The sequence below is a fragment of the Tamandua tetradactyla genome, chromosome 22 (genome assembly GCF_023851605.1).
Source record: "Tamandua tetradactyla isolate mTamTet1 chromosome 22, mTamTet1.pri, whole genome shotgun sequence".
Lineage (NCBI taxonomy): Eukaryota > Metazoa > Chordata > Mammalia > Pilosa > Myrmecophagidae > Tamandua > Tamandua tetradactyla.
In genome coordinates this window covers 25,301,223-25,316,983 of record NC_135348.1, presented here as the reverse complement: position 1 = coordinate 25,316,983, position 15,761 = coordinate 25,301,223, and the positions used below count along the sequence as shown (strand labels likewise).

Here is a 15,761-nt window from a genome sequence, read left to right as displayed (position 1 = left end):
TTCTTATAGCCTCAATGCTTTGGGTCTCAATCATCCTTAGTAATGTGGAAATAACTATTTTATTCAGGGACCTGAAAACAATAAATCCTTTAAAATGCTAGCTTCTATGATGAACTTTTTTGCATAATTTGTTACTCTTCTCTTCTAACCTGCTATTTCAGAACACTTAGGATCTAAAAATAATAAATAAACAACTAACTCACTGCTTTCTTTTTTTTTTTTTAACATGGGCAGGCACCGTGAATCGAACCCGGGTTCTCTGGCACCCACTGCTTTCTTAAGAGGAAGAATTTTAGGGGAAACCACTTCACAAATGAATATATCACTAGGCCATACCAAAAATATTTACTTAACAAGGAGTCAGTTTCCCAAAATCTTTCTCCTTCGCTTTCCTTTTGCCAAATGAAAGATACCAAGGAGTACAGATCCTCAAGATTAAAGGATCCTGGTTTCCTACAAGACCATATAAAAGGCCTTGAATCTATCAGGAATAGATAGAATACTGGAATTTATATGAGCAAAGAAATAAATTTCTATTGCAATAAGTTACCAAAATTTTGGAATTTCCAAAGTTATTGTACTGTTCCATACTCCTACCAGCAAAACATGAGAAGTCTAGTTGCTCTACATTCTCTACAATACTTGGCAATGTCAATCTTCTATTTTTTTTAAAGACTGAAATGTTCACTGTAATCTTTGAAAAAAGGTTCAGTTCATTTTGAAAGATCAATAATGAATGAAAAATAAAATCAGGAAAATAAGTGTTTCCCCAAAAATACATAAGAACCACTTGCTGGCATTTCTATTTTAAGTGACCGTAGTAAAAGGGGTCAAATTCTCAAAGGCAGTTAATAACAACTTGTACAAGAATGTGTTTCACTTGATTTAGCAGTAAGTAGAGTAAGAGCAAATATGCCATTTAAGATATGGTTGGGTTTCTCCTTTATATCTTGTATGGTCCCACTCCTCCCAAGCCATACAATACATAGTATGCATCCTCATTGTCCCACTAAAGAATCTAAAATAATGATTTTTAAATAATTGCTGCTCAGGTTATACTCACCAAGTAGAGTTCTTTACTCTTCAAATAGATGGCTATGAACGCTACTATATATCAACTACTTTGATGAGAAATAAAGAACTTCTGCTTCAGCAAACTAAATTACTTTCCTTTTTAGCCTGTCATACCTTTTTGTTGCTTCACCTGTTTACCTGATTATGATTAGTATGCCAAAGGAATATTATCCATGCATGCCTGATCTGTTTCTACATCTTAACAACAAAGTGTGCTTATTTTACATAGTATATAAGTTTTCTCTTTTTTTTCCCCTTGTACTTTAACTTGGTACTCATGAAGACATGTTGTACACTTGGATCAAAAAGAGAAACCAACAAGTAGATCCTAACACACACATTTATTAACCTGAGTGGCAACTGAAAACCTAAGACTTTAATTACATTTTCTACTGAAGAAAATTAATCAACTTTGAGGATTATCCAATAACCTAAAGAGTCAATTTCTAAATTTCTAACATACACTATATCCCTCAGTACACATGTATTTAGGTTTTGATTTTTTTATCTTGCTTAATAATCTCTGCATATAGGAGATTTTTTTTTTTTTTTGTATGGACAGGCACCAGAAAGTGAATACATTTACTCCTTTTTTTTTTTTTTTTTTTTTACATGGGCAGGCACCAGGAATCGAACCTGGGTCCTCTGGCATAGCAGGTGAGCAATCTGCCTGCTGAGCCACCGTGGCCCGCTAAAGACATTGACTTTTTTTTTTTTTTTTTTTTTTTTTTTTGCTGCTACTACTTTTTTTTTTTTATTAATTAAAAAAAGAATTAACAAAACAATTAGAAATCATTCCAATCTACATGTACAATCAGTAATTCTTAATAACATCACATAGTTGCATATTCATCATTTCTTAGTACATTTGCATCAATTTAAAAAAAGAAATAAAAAGACAACAGAATAAGAATTAAAACAATAATAGAAAGAAAAAAAAACACAAAAAAACAAAAACAAAAAACCTATACCTCACATGCAGCTTCATTCAGTGTTTTAACATAATTGCATTACAATTGGGTAGTATTGTGCTGTCCATTTCTGAGTTTTTATATCCAGTCCCGTTGTACAGTCTGTATCCCTTCATCTCCAATTATCCCTTCTCTTTTTTTTTTTTTTTTAATTAACGGAAAAAAAGAAATTAACCCAACATTTAGAGATCATACCATTCTACACATGCAATCATTAATTCTTAACATCATCACATAGATGCATGATCATCATTTCTTAGTACATTTGCATTGGTTTAGAAGAACTAGCAACATAACCGAAAAAGATATAGAATGTTAATATAGAGAAAAAAATAAAAGTAATAATAGTAAAATCAAAACAAAACAACACAAAACAAAACAAAAACCTATAGCTCAGATGCAGCTTCATTCAGTGTTTTAACATGATTACTTTACAATTAGGTATTATTGTGCTGTCCATTTTTGAGTTTTTGTATCTAGTCCTGTTGCACAGTCTGTATCCCTTCAGCTTCAATTACCCATTGTCTTACCCTGTTTCTAACTCCTGCTGAACTCTGTTACCAATGACATATTTCAAGTTTATTCTCGAATGTCCGTTCACATCAGTGGGACCATACAGTATTTGTCCTTTAGTTTTTGGCTGGATTCACTCAGCATAATATTCTCTAGGTCCATCCATGTTATTACATGGTTCATAAGTTTATCTTGTCTTAAAGCTGCATAATATTCCATCGTATGTATATACCACAGTTTGTTTAGCCACTCTTCTGTTGATGGAGATTTTGGCTGTTTCCATCTCTTTGCAATTGTAAATAATGCTGCTATAAACATTGGTGTGCAAATGTCCGTTTGTGTCTTTGCCCTTAAGTCCTTTGAGTAGATACCTAGCAATGGTATTGCTGGGTCGTATGGCAATTCTATATTCAGCTTTTTGAGGAACCGCCAAACTGCCTTCCACAGTGGTTGCACCCTTTGACATTCCCACCAACAGTGGGTAAGTGTGCCTCTTTCTCCGCATCCTCTCCAGCACTTGTCATTTTCTGTTTTGTTGATAATGGCCATTCTGGTGGGTGTGAGATGATATCTCATTGTGGTTTTGATTTGCATTTCTCTAATGGCCAGGGACATTGAGCATCTCTTCATGTGCCTCTTGGCCATCCGTATTTCCTCTTCTGAGAGGTGTCTGTTCAAGTCTTTTTCCCATTTTGTAATTGGGTTGGCTGTCTTTTTGTTGTTGAGATGAACAATCTCTTTATAAATTCTGGATACTAGACCTTTATCTGATATATCATTTCCAAATATTGTCTCCCATTGTGAAGGCTGTCTTTCTACTTTCTTGATGAAGATCTTTGATGCACAAAAGTGTTTAATTTTGAGGAGTTCCCATTTATTTATTTCCTTCTTCAGTGCTCTTGCTTTAGGTTTAAGGTCCATAAAACCGCCTCCAGTTGTAAGATCCATAAGATATCTCCCAACATTTTCCTCTAACTGTTTTATGGTCTTAGACCTAATGTTTAGATCTTTGATCCATTTTGAGTTAACTTTTGTATAGGGTGTGAGAGATGGGTCTTCTTTCATTCTTTTGCATATGGATATCAGGTTCTCTAGGCACCATTTATTGAAGAGACTGCTCTGTCCCAGGTGAGTTGGCTTGACTGCCTTATCAAAGATCAAATGTCCATAGATGAGAGGGTCTATATCTGAGCACTCTATTCGATTCCATTGGTCGATATATCTATCTTTATGCCAATACCATGCTGTTTTGACCACTGTGGCTTCATAATATGCCTTAAAGTCAGGCAGCGCGAGACCTCCAGCTTCGTTTTTTTTCCTCAAGATGTTTTTAGCAATTCGGGGCACCCTGCCCTTCCAGATAAATTTGCTTATTGGTTTTTCTATTTCTGAAAAATAAGTTGTTGGGATTTTGATTGTTATTGCATTGAATCTGTAAATCAATTTAGGTAGGATTGACATCTTAACTATATTTAGTCTTCCAATCCATGAACACGGTATGCCCTTCCATCTATTTAGGTCTTCTGTGATTTCTTTTAGCAGTTTTTTGTAGTTTTCTTTATATAGGTTTTTTGTCTCTTTAGTTAAATTTATTCCTAGGTATTTTATTCTTTTAGTTGCAATTGTAAATGGGATTCGTTTCTTGATTTCCCCCTCAGCTTGTTCATTACTAGTGTATAGAAATGCTACAGATTTTGGAATGTTGATCTTGTAACCTGCTACTTTGCTGTACTCATTTATTAGCTCTAGTAGTTTTGTTGTGGATTTTTCTGGGTTTTCGACGTATAGTATCATATCGTCTGCAAACAGTGATAGTTTTACTTCTTCCTTTCCAATTTTGATGCCTTGTATTTCTTTTTCTTGTCTAATTGCTCTGGCTAGAACCTCCAACACAATGTTGAATAATAGTGGTGATAGTGGACATCCTTGTCTTGTTCCTGATCTTAGGGGGAAAGTTTTCAATTTTTCCCCATTGAGGATGATATTAGCTGTGGGTTTTTCATATATTCCCTCTATCATTTTAAGGAAGTTCCCTTGTATTCCTATCTTTTGAAGTGTTTTCAACAGGAAAGGATGTTGAATCTTGTCGAATGCCTTCTCTGCATCAATTGAGATGATCATGTGATTTTTCTGCTTTGATTTGTTGATATGGTGTATTACATTAATTGATTTTCTTATGTTGAACCATCCTTGCATACCTGGGATGAATCCTACTTGGTCATGATGTATAATTCTTTTAATGTGTTGTTGGATACGATTTGCTAGAATTTTATTGAGGATTTTTGCATCTGTATTCATTAGAGAGATTGGTCTGTAGTTTTCTTTTTTTGTAATGTCTTTGCCTGGTTTTGGTATGAGGGTGATGTTGGCTTCATAGAATGAATTAGGTAGTTTTCCCTCCACTTTGATTTTTTTGAAGAGTTTGAAGAGAATTGGTACTAATTCTTTCTGGAACGTTTGGTAGAATTCACATGTGAAGCCATCTGGTCCTGGACTTTTCTTTTTAGGAAGCTTTTGAATGACTAATTCAATTTCTTTACTTGTGATTGGTTTGTTGAGGTCGTCTATGTCTTCTTGAGTCAAAGTTGGTTGTTCATGTCTTTCCAGGAACCCGTCCATTTCCTCTAAATTGTTGTATTTATTAGCATAAAGTTGTTCATAGTATCCTGTTATTACCTCCTTTATTTCTGTGAGGTCAGTAGTTATGTCTCCTCTTCCATTTCTGATCTTATTTATTTGCATCCTCTCTCTTCTTCTTTTTGTCAATCTTGCTAAGGGCCCATCAATCTTATTGATTTTCTCATAGAACCAACTTCTGGCCTTATTGATTTTCTCTATTGTTTTCATGTTTTCAATTTCATTTATTTGTGCTCTAATCTTTGTTATTTCTTTCCTTTTGCTTGCTTTGGGGTTAGCTTGCTGTTCTTTCTCCAGTTCTTCCAAATGGATAGTTAATTCCTGAATTTTTGCCTTTTCTTCTTTTCTGATATAGGCATTTAGAGCAATAAATTTCCCTCTTAGCACTGCCTTTGCTGCGTCCCATAAGTTTTGATATGTTGTGTTTTCATTTTCATTCGCCTCGAGGTATTTGCTAATTTCTCTTGCAATTTCTTCTTTGACCCAGTCATTGTTTAGGAGTGTGTTGTTGAGCCTCCACGTATTTGTGAATTTTCTGGTACTCTGCCTATTATTGATTTCCAACATCATTCCTTTATGGTCCGAGAAAGTGTTGTGTAAGATTTCAATCTTTTTAAATTTGTTGAGACTTGCTTTGTGACCCAGCATATGGTCTATCTTTGAGAATGATCCATGAGCACTTGAGAAAAAGGTGTATCCTGCTGTTGTGGGATGTAATGTCCTATAAATGTCTATTAAGTCTAGTTCATTTATAGTAATATTCAGATTCTCTATTTCTTTGTTGATCCTCTGTCTAGATGTTCTGTCCATTGATGAGAGTGGTGAGTTGAAGTCTCCAACTATTATGATATATGAGTCTATTTCCCTTTTCAGTGTTTGCAGTATATTCCTCACGTATTTTGGGGCATTCTGATTCGGTGCGTAAATATTTATGATTGTTATGTCTTCTTGTTTAATTGTTCCTTTTATTAGTATATAGTGTCCTTCTTTGTCTCTTTTAACTGTTTTACATTTGAAGTCTAATTTGTTGGATATTAGTATAGCCACTCCTGCTCTTTTCTGGTTGTTATTTGCATGAAATATCTTTTCCCAACCTTTCACTTTCAACCTATGTTTATCTTTGGGTCTAAGATGTGTTTCCTGTAGACAGCATATAGAAGGATCCTGTTTTTTAATCCATTCTGCCAATCTATGTCTTTTGATTGGGGAATTCAGTCCATTGACATTTAGTGTTATTACTGTTTGGATAATATTTTCCTCTAACATTTTGCCTTTTGTATTATATATATCATATCTGATTTTCCTTCTTTCTACACTCTTTTCCATATCTCTCTCTTCTGTCTTTTTGTATCTGACTCTAGTGCTCCCTTTAGTATTTCTTGCAGAGCTGGTCTCTTGGTCACAAATTCTTTCAGTGACTTTTTGTCTGAGAATGTTTTAATTTCTCCCTCATTTTTGAAGGATAATTTTGCTGGATATAGGAGTCTTGGTTGGCAGTTTTTCTCTTTTAGTATTTTAAATATATCATCCCACTGTCTTCTAGCTTCCATGGTTTCTGCTGAGAAATCTACGCAAAGTCTTATTGGGTTTCCCTTGTATGTAATGGATTGTTTTTCTCTTGCTGCTTTCAAGATCTTCTCTTTCTCTTTGACCTCTGACATTCTAACTAGTAAGTGTCTTGGAGAACGCCTATTTGGGTCTAATCTCTTTGGGGTGCGCTGCACTTCTTGGATCTGTAATTTTAGGTCTTTCATAAGAGTTGGGAAATTTTCAGTGATAATTTCTTCCATTAGTTTTTCTCCTCCTTTTCCCTTCTCTTCTCCTTCTGGGACACCCACAACACGTATATTTGTGCGGTTCATATTGTCCTTGAGTTCCCTGATACCCTGTTCAAATTTTTCCATTCTTTTCCCTATAGTTTCTGTTTCTTTTTGGAATTCAGATGTTCCATCCTCCAAATCACTAATTCTATCTTCTGTCTCTTTAAATCTATCATTGTAGCTATCCATTATTTTTTCTATGTTTGCTACTTTATCCTTCACTTCCATAAGTTCTGCGATTTGTTTTTTCAGTTTTTCTATTTCTTCTTTATGTTCAGCCCATGTCCTCTTCATGTCCTCCCTCAATTTATCGATTTCATTTTTGAAGAGGTTTTCCATTTCTGTTCGTATATTCAGCATTAGTTGTCTCAGCTCTTGTGTCTCATTTGAGCTATTGGTTTGTTCCTTTGACTGAGCCATATTCTCAATCTTTTGAGCGTGGACAGTTATCTTCTGCTGCTGGCGTCTGGGCATTTATTCAGATTTCTCTTGGTGTTGGACCCAACAAGGTTGTAATATTTTTCTGTGAAATCTCTGGGTTCTGTTTTTCTTATCCTGCCCAGTAGGTGGCGCTCGTGGCACACGTTTGTCTGCGGGTCCCACCAGTAAAAGGTGCTGTGGGACCTTAAACTTTGGAAAACTCTCGCCGTCCTGGGGGTTCGCTAGCCGAAGCGGCTTGAGCCGGCCCGGGGTCCGAACGCAGGGAGGGTTGCTGGTCGCCGCAGCCAGGGAAAGAGCCCGTCCGAATTTCCTAGTCGGCCCTGGGCAACAAGCGTGGCGGGAGGGCGCCAGCGGCAGCGGCCCACCCGAGAGAGTGCACGTTCCCCGGGAGTCACGGGGTCACCGTTCTCCGCGGCCTGGGGGTTTCCGATCCAATTCTCTCAGTTGGTCCGGGGGCTGCGCGTGGTGTGGGCGCCAGTCGCCTTGGTTTCAGGGGACCACCTCTCCAATTCTCCCAGCCGGCCCGGGAAGGGGGAAGGGAGTAACTCCGGCCGCTTGCCACCCCGCCCAATAAGGCCCGCGCGCCTCGGCGATCTCACCCGAGCTGCTTCTCTCAGCCAGCCAGCCGTTCCAGGATGGGGTACGCTATCTTTTTTATCTCTGTTGTGGCTTTGGGCGCTTTCTGTATCGTTTCTACTCCCCTAGTAGGTGTCCTGGAGAAGAAACTAAGATCCGCGCGTCTTACTAAGCCGCCATCTTCCAGGAAGTCTCACTAAGACATTGACTTTTAATGTGATTATTACTATGGTTGGCTTTAATCAATCTTTTTGCTATTTGTTTTCTTTGTGTCTTGTTATTTTGTTCCTTTGGAATTAATAAAACATTTTGAGTATTCTATTATCTTTCTTCTTTTTTTTTTTTACCAATTTTATGCCACTTTGACGTATATTTTTAATGGTAGCTCTAAAGCTTACAATTAGCATCACCTACTCATAAATTGCTTTTAATTAATAGTTTATCACTGTAGTTAAAATTTAAGTGTCTTAAATAGCAAAATCCCATTAATCTTCCTTCTTTGTGCTATTGTCATAGGTTATAAACTCTATAAGCAATATTATCATTTTTGCCACAAACAGGCAGTTTCCACTTAAAGAAAATAAAACTATGAAATATAGCCTTTCATATTTAACAGTATAGTTACCATTTCTAATGTTCTTCTTTCTTTCCTATTGATATCACTTCCTTTAGCTGGCAAAATCTCCTTCAGCTTTGCAATTACGCAGATGAAAAACTTCCCTAGTTTTGAAAATGCTCTCATTTCACACTCAGTTTCGTGGTATACATTTGAGTGATAGATTTTTCTTCTTTATGTTTTCTATATGCCCTTGTTTCTGATAAAAAGCCATCTGTCATTCTTATAATTTTTTTCCTACACATGCACTTTTTTCCAGCTGATATCAATAGTTTGAATATTATATGTCTGGGTGTGGTTTCTCTTCTATTCATCCTACTTGCAGTTTGCTGAGCTTCTTGGTTCTATAATTGTTGTTATGTTTTTTCCCCCAGCAAATTTGGAAGTTTTCAGCCATTACATTTAAATTTAATTTTATCATCCAATCTCTCTCTCCTCTTATTCTGGGACACTCTTTGCATCTATATTAGACGTTTTGGTATTAATTCATAGATGACTGACACTTTGCATATATTTTTTAATATTTTGTTATTTGCTCTTCAGAGTGAATCATTTCCATTCCCATGTCTTCATGTTCATTCATCCTTTCTTCTGCAGTTTCAATAGGTTGAAATTCCCATCTAGAGCATTCTTCAAACTTCAGCGAGTGTACTGATCACTCTAGATTTTCAGTATGGGTCTTTTTATAGTTTTTAATTTTGTGCTAAATATTCTCATTTGTTCACTTATTTTATCCATTTTGTTTAAAATTAAAACATATTTTTAATAGCTATTTTAAAAAAAAATACCAAAAAACACCAAGCAAATGCAAACATTCCTATTTTGATCATTCCATTCTACATATATAATCAGTAATTCACAATATCACCACATAATTGCATATTGATCATCATGATCATTTTTTGGAACATTTGCATCAAATTCAGAAAAATAAATGAAATGAAAACAGAAAAAAAATTTATACATACCATACCCCTTACCCCTCCCTTTCATTGATCACTAGCATTTCAAACTAAATTTATTTTAACATTTGTCCCCCCTATTATTTATTTTTATTCCATATGTTCTACTCATCTGTTGAGAAGGCAGATAAAAGGAACATCAGACACAAGGTTTTCACAAACACACAGTCACAGTGTGAAAGCTATATCATTATACAATCATCTTCAAGAAACAGGGCTACTGGAACACAGCTCTACATTTTCAGGCAGTTCCCTCCAGCATCTCCATTACATCTTGAATAACAAGGTGATATCTATTTAATGTGTAAGAATAACCTCCAGGATAACCTCTCCACTCTGTTTGGAATCTCTTAGCCATTGACACTGTCTCATTTCACTCTTCCCCCTTTTGGTCGAGAAGGTTTCTCAATCCCTTGATTATGAGTCTCAGCTCACTCTAGGATCTCTATCCCACATTGCCAGGAAGGTCCACACCCCTGGGAGTCATGTCCCATGTAGACAGGGGGAGGGTGGTGAGTTTGCTTGTTGTGTTGGCTGGAGAGAGAGGCCACATCTGAGCAACAAAAGAGGTTCTCCTGGGGGTGACTCTTAAGCCTAATGTTAAGTAGACTTGACTTATCCTTTGTGGGGTTAACTTTCATATGAACAAACCCCAAGACTGGGGGCTTAGCCTATAGCTTGTTATCCACACTGCTTGTGAGAATATCAAGAATTCAACTTTGGGAAGTTGAATTTTCCCCCGTTCTCACCATTCCCTGAAGGGGACTTTGTAAATACTTTTTTTATTCACTGTTCAAATCACTATGGGATTTATCAGGGCATCACTCTGGACAAACCAACAAAATCTCATGTCCTACTCAAGGTTCCATGTACTTATGGTGTTCAATTAAGCCGCCTACGTAAGTTATATTAGGAAATGCACTAGTCAAAAGATAAATTTTGTACCAAATAAACATTTTTTGCCTTAGTCTCACACATGAGCTGAAAATTTTAAATATTTAATAGCTATTTAAAGTTATATCATATTAGCTGTATAAAGTTTTCTCTAAACAACACCTGGATCATTTAGGTTTCTGTTTATGTTGAACACTTTGATTACGGGACATGTTTTGTGTTTTCTTTGACTTTTTTCCTTATTTTTAAAACTTTTTTTATTGTATAGTATAACATATATACAAAGCAAAGAAATAAAAAAGCAATAGTTTCCAAAGCACTCTTCAAAAAGTGGTTACAGGGTAGATCCCAGAGTTTCTCATGGGCTACCATGTGATCCTCTCAGATTTTTCCTTCTAGTGCTCCAGAGTATAAGAGGCTAGAGGGCTTAAATACTTTATCATCCCAATTGATTTTTATTTCCTTCTTTTTCTGTGAACAATGACACATATACAAAAAAAGCTACAAATTTCCAAGAACAACATCACAATTAGCTGTAGAACATATTTCAGATTTTGACATGGGTTACAATTTCACGATTTTAGGTTTTTACTTCTAGCTGCTCTAAAATACTTGAGACTAAAAGAGATATCAATTTAATAATTCAACATTCATATTCATTTGTTAAGTCTTATCTTCAATTATAATTCCACCATCACCTTTGACCTTTCCATACCTCTCATTGGGGTTGTTTGGGCTATGGCAATTCTAAATTATTGATATTGGAATGGTCTATCACTAATATGGGGTAGGAAGATGGAAATATCTGATGTTTTGGAGAGGTTGGGCTAGGTTTCAGGACTTATCTGGACCAGGGACCCATAAGGAGGTTGTAGGTTTCCTGCAAGTTACGCTAGTGCCTGGAACCCTTGTAGAATCTTATATGTTGCCCTAGGTGTTCTTTAGGATTGTCTGGAATGGTCCTGGTTGGGGATTGACAGGTTATGATAGGTGGAAAGGTCTACCTGAAGCTTGCATAAGAGCAACCTCCAGATTAGCCTCTTGACTCTATTTGAACTTTCTCTGCCACTGATTCTTTCTTTTCCCCTATTTGGTCAGGATGCAATTGCTGATCCCATGGTGCCAGGTTTGGATTCATCCCTGGAAGTCCTCCTCCATGTTGCCAGGGAGACTTTCACCCCTGGATGTGATGTCCCATGCAAGAGGGGAGGGAAATGATTTCACTTGCAGAGTTGCACTTAGAGAGACTGAGGCCACATCTGAGCAACAACAGAGGTCCTCAGAAGTAACTCTTAGGCATGCCTATAGGTAGTCTAAGCTTCTATGCTACCAACATTAGCTTCACAAGAGTAAGCCTCATGATGGAGAGCATGGCCTACCGATTTGGGTGTCCCTAAAGTTTGACACAGTATCAGGGGATTCCCTGATGGCAAGGTTGAATAGCTCCATAGTTTTTCTCCCCTCTGTCAGGGGACTTTGCCAATACTTTTTGATTATCTGGTTAATATACTCTAGATGTTTCCAGGCATTACAATAATCTATACAGGATTAAATGACCTCTTTCTCATTCTGTGCTCCCTGTGTTTTAGTTGTCAAATGAGTTATACAGATAGGTTGAATTAGAATATGCACTACAGAAAGTTTCATTCCCAGATCAAATAAACTTTTCTTCCATTGGTCTCGAAGAGTATGTGTGGTTCTAAAATATAAACACTGTCTTCCTTACCCCTGTGTTCTGAATTACTTTAACCCCAACCTGTTTGGCTTCATTCTTACCTCTAAATATCAGGTTATATATAGATATATAACAGCCTCTAAAAAATCCAGAAATAATAATCACCACTCTAGACTTAATGTGTCTGCTCTAAAACCTTACAGTCTAGGCCCCTGTTTTCTCATAAGCATTTTCTAAAGGTGACCATACCATTGCTGTATTTTTTTGTTTCTGGCTTATTTTGTCTCACCAAATGTCCTACATGTTCATTCACATCGTTGCATGCCTCACAACATTGTTCCTTTTTGTAGCAGCACAGTCTTTGTTCACAAGTATATACCATCATTTGCCATTCTACTTCTCTGTCAGTGCATCCTTCAGCCATCTGCATTCATCGGGCATCATGTAGAAGGCCCAAAGGGACACATGTTTTTGTCTGTTAACATGATCAGCATTTTCTTTGTTTGTTTTATGCTAAACATTATAGATCTTACATTTTAAGAAGTCTTCAGTGTGGTGTATTAACTTAGATAATATTGAGTTTAGTTCTGATAGACAGCTGAAATCCCGGAGGAGCCTCTCAATTGTGTCAGGCTCGTTTTTTATGCATGGCTAAGGAAAATCTACTTCAGCTTTTTTTTTTTTTTTCAGACCTACGCTGTCACCTTTTCTCTATGGTATGTTCCTTACTACCAAAGCATGACCTTTGTGAGGTCTCAACTGATTAACTGAAATGTTCAGTAGTGCTATTCTACCCACAATATGCCTGAACTCTAATATCTTCTAGCAATGCACAAATTTTTATTTCTCTATTCAACCCTTAGCCTCTCATAGAATTGCATCTACCATTTAGTCACTGAAGTAAACATTCATGCATTTTGGGCCATCCTCCATGCAAAAGCACCTCCTCTCCAGTAGCCTGTCTCCCAAATCCCAGCTATAGTAGCCCCCAGTTTAATCTATGTCTTCTCTTCTCAATGAGCTCTCCATTTTCTGTTCAGTATCTACTTTCCTTCTCCAAGTCAGAAACCTTGAGAGAATGTGAGTTTACTTAACATTTTTCCCAATTTTTCAAGGATCAAAGTCTTGTACTATCTGTTGGCCAGTGATACTACATGGTCACTTAGTATAGTGTGGCCAGTTTTCTATTGCTCATGGTAGGAGAATATGTTGTAAATCAGTTTTTCTCTCATGGGTGGAAGCAAAAATCTCATAGCATATGCATTTAAAAGACCAATATTCCTCAAAATGTAATGTTTTAATGAAAAAGTTTTCTATTAATGAATATATATATATTTGAAACAGCTTTACCCATTATAGGTAAATAAATAAAGGTAGTTCTTAAAAATTTACTAGGATTGATTGCCAGAGTGGTCAAAGGGTAGAGAAACCCATTTCTGGTACTTGAAAATACTGAAAACTAGTCTCCTCAAATCCACTTTAACAGTAAAATGAGGTAAACACAAAGATATGTGTGTATACTTAAATATATTTTGTATATGTGTTTTCCAGTGGTGTTAATGTACAATGCAATAGAAAGCCAGTTTCTCTATAAAATTTTATACATACGTATTTTATCTTGTTTTCTACTGAAGCAAATTAGGGACAATATGAGTTCAATATTAATCTTAGAAAAGGCAGAAGGATAAATGGCAAAAAAATTCTTCTGGTTTCTCTTTCTGCAGTAGCAGCTTTCTGCCTGTGGTTATCCTGTGTTCTCAGCCACAATCCTTAAGTATTCTTAGGAAAAAAGACAGGGATATCTCTTATTTTCAACTCATCATTTTATTTTATTTTATTTTATTTTTTTTGTGCACCGTTCCTGGAAGTACTGCAATACCAGGTCGATGCGTGGAGTGGACGGAGCAAGCTCCCACTCCATCTCCCTGCTCCAAAAATCCATTTAATATATTGTCCTCGGATAGAGGACGTATCAAATATTAAACTGATAAGAACAGATACTACACTTGATCTTAGCCAAAAGGCCGAGAAGCGATCAACTCATCATTTTAATTTACCACTAGGGTTTTCAACTGTTCTTAATCATCTCACAGGGGAGGTTAGTTTCACTCTGACTTTCAGATATTTGGGGCCTACCCTTTTAATTTCATGTAAAGCCTCAAAATGTATTGAATTATAAACCAGCTGTATTTTTGAAGCCCCTGATTTCTCTAATTTTGCCACTTCTATATGTGATTACTAAACTCTGTTGATCTCTTTTCTCAGGAGTGGTGCTTTCCAGCCCACGTTAGCAAATGCTTCATGGTAACCAACAGCTTCTGATCTTCAGTTTGATAAGAAAATGTTTTCTCCCCCCTGGCTTTTGCATGTGTGTATGACAGTTTTTTGATATCTTTAAAAATGATTGCATTTATCTAGCTTTTCTAGTTATGTTAGCAATTTTGTTGGCCTTTTATGACTTAACTGCTTTCTACTGTGAGAAGTACAGTTTTGCCTGTTTTTAACTTTATATGAGTAGAATTATATAGTATAGTCTTTTTTTTCTGACTAAACTTGCTCAATATTTTTAAAGAGATTCCACCATTTCCTTGCTTGTTCATTCTCACTGCTGTTGTATTATTACACCATAATATATTTATGCATTCTACTCTTAAGGGGTATTTGAGAAGTTTCTAGTTTCTGGCTGTAATGAATAGTGTTGCTTTGAGATTTCTTTAAATGTCTTTTCATGAATATATAAATACAGGCTTGTTCAGTGCATTCAGTAGTAGAGTTGCTTGATCATGGTGTACATATATACTCATCCTTACTAGGTACTGCCAAACAGATTTCCAAAATGGGTGCTCCTATTTACATCTCCATAATTAGTATATGAGCTTCTATGTGTATATTTTTAATTATTTGGGAAATGAATGTGTTTGTCATAGGCTCTATTTCTTCCAAGTCCCTTTGCCATTTCTTTATCAGGATATTTATTTTTCCTGTTGTTTATGGATAAACATTTTAGGTGTCTAAGATAATGTCTCTGTTATATTTGCAGCAAATACATTTCTATGATATTCTGTTTTTTGCATTGTGACTTTGGTTATGCCAAGACTATCATGTAGATGAATTTGCATAATCATATTTTGGATTATTCACATCTGTACTTCAGTCCATTAGATAGGCTTACCTTTATCACAACAATGAATTTTTATCAACAGATTTACCTATCAATATTCAATATAATGAAGTGAAATATGGCTTTAAGACTTGTATTTGTAAAGCAAATTATGGATCTTGCAGATTTATTGTCACTCTTTGGCAATGTTACACGGTAGAACAGAAAAGAAGAGGCAGAAGAGGAAGAGGCAGAAGAGGAGAAAGGTGAAGAGGTAGGACAGAGAGGAAGGAGAAGGTCCTATATAAGCAGTGTCTCCAGTCATGTAATCAGGGTTCATCAGATTTATATTTGATAGGGTGTGTTTCATTTGGGTTTGGGTTTCATTGCTTTCTTTTGCTTTGTTTTTTGCCTCACTTACTCCCTTATGAAAAGTCAAATCTAAATGTTGGTAGGAACCATATTTCTCTGATGACCATCCA

At 36.2% G+C, this 15,761-nt stretch overlaps 1 protein-coding gene and 1 non-coding gene across 10 annotated transcripts in view; both read right to left on the bottom strand.

The window, feature by feature from the left end:
- INPP4B (inositol polyphosphate-4-phosphatase type II B) overlaps positions 1 to 15,761 on the bottom strand; it is a 934,219-nt gene that overhangs the window by 463,102 nt on the left and 455,356 nt on the right. The gene's annotated exons all lie outside the window — the stretch shown is intronic.
- On the bottom strand, positions 14,025 to 14,215 carry LOC143666434 (U2 spliceosomal RNA). The gene has a single exon (XR_013167632.1). It is a non-coding gene; the product is annotated as a U2 spliceosomal RNA (small nuclear RNA).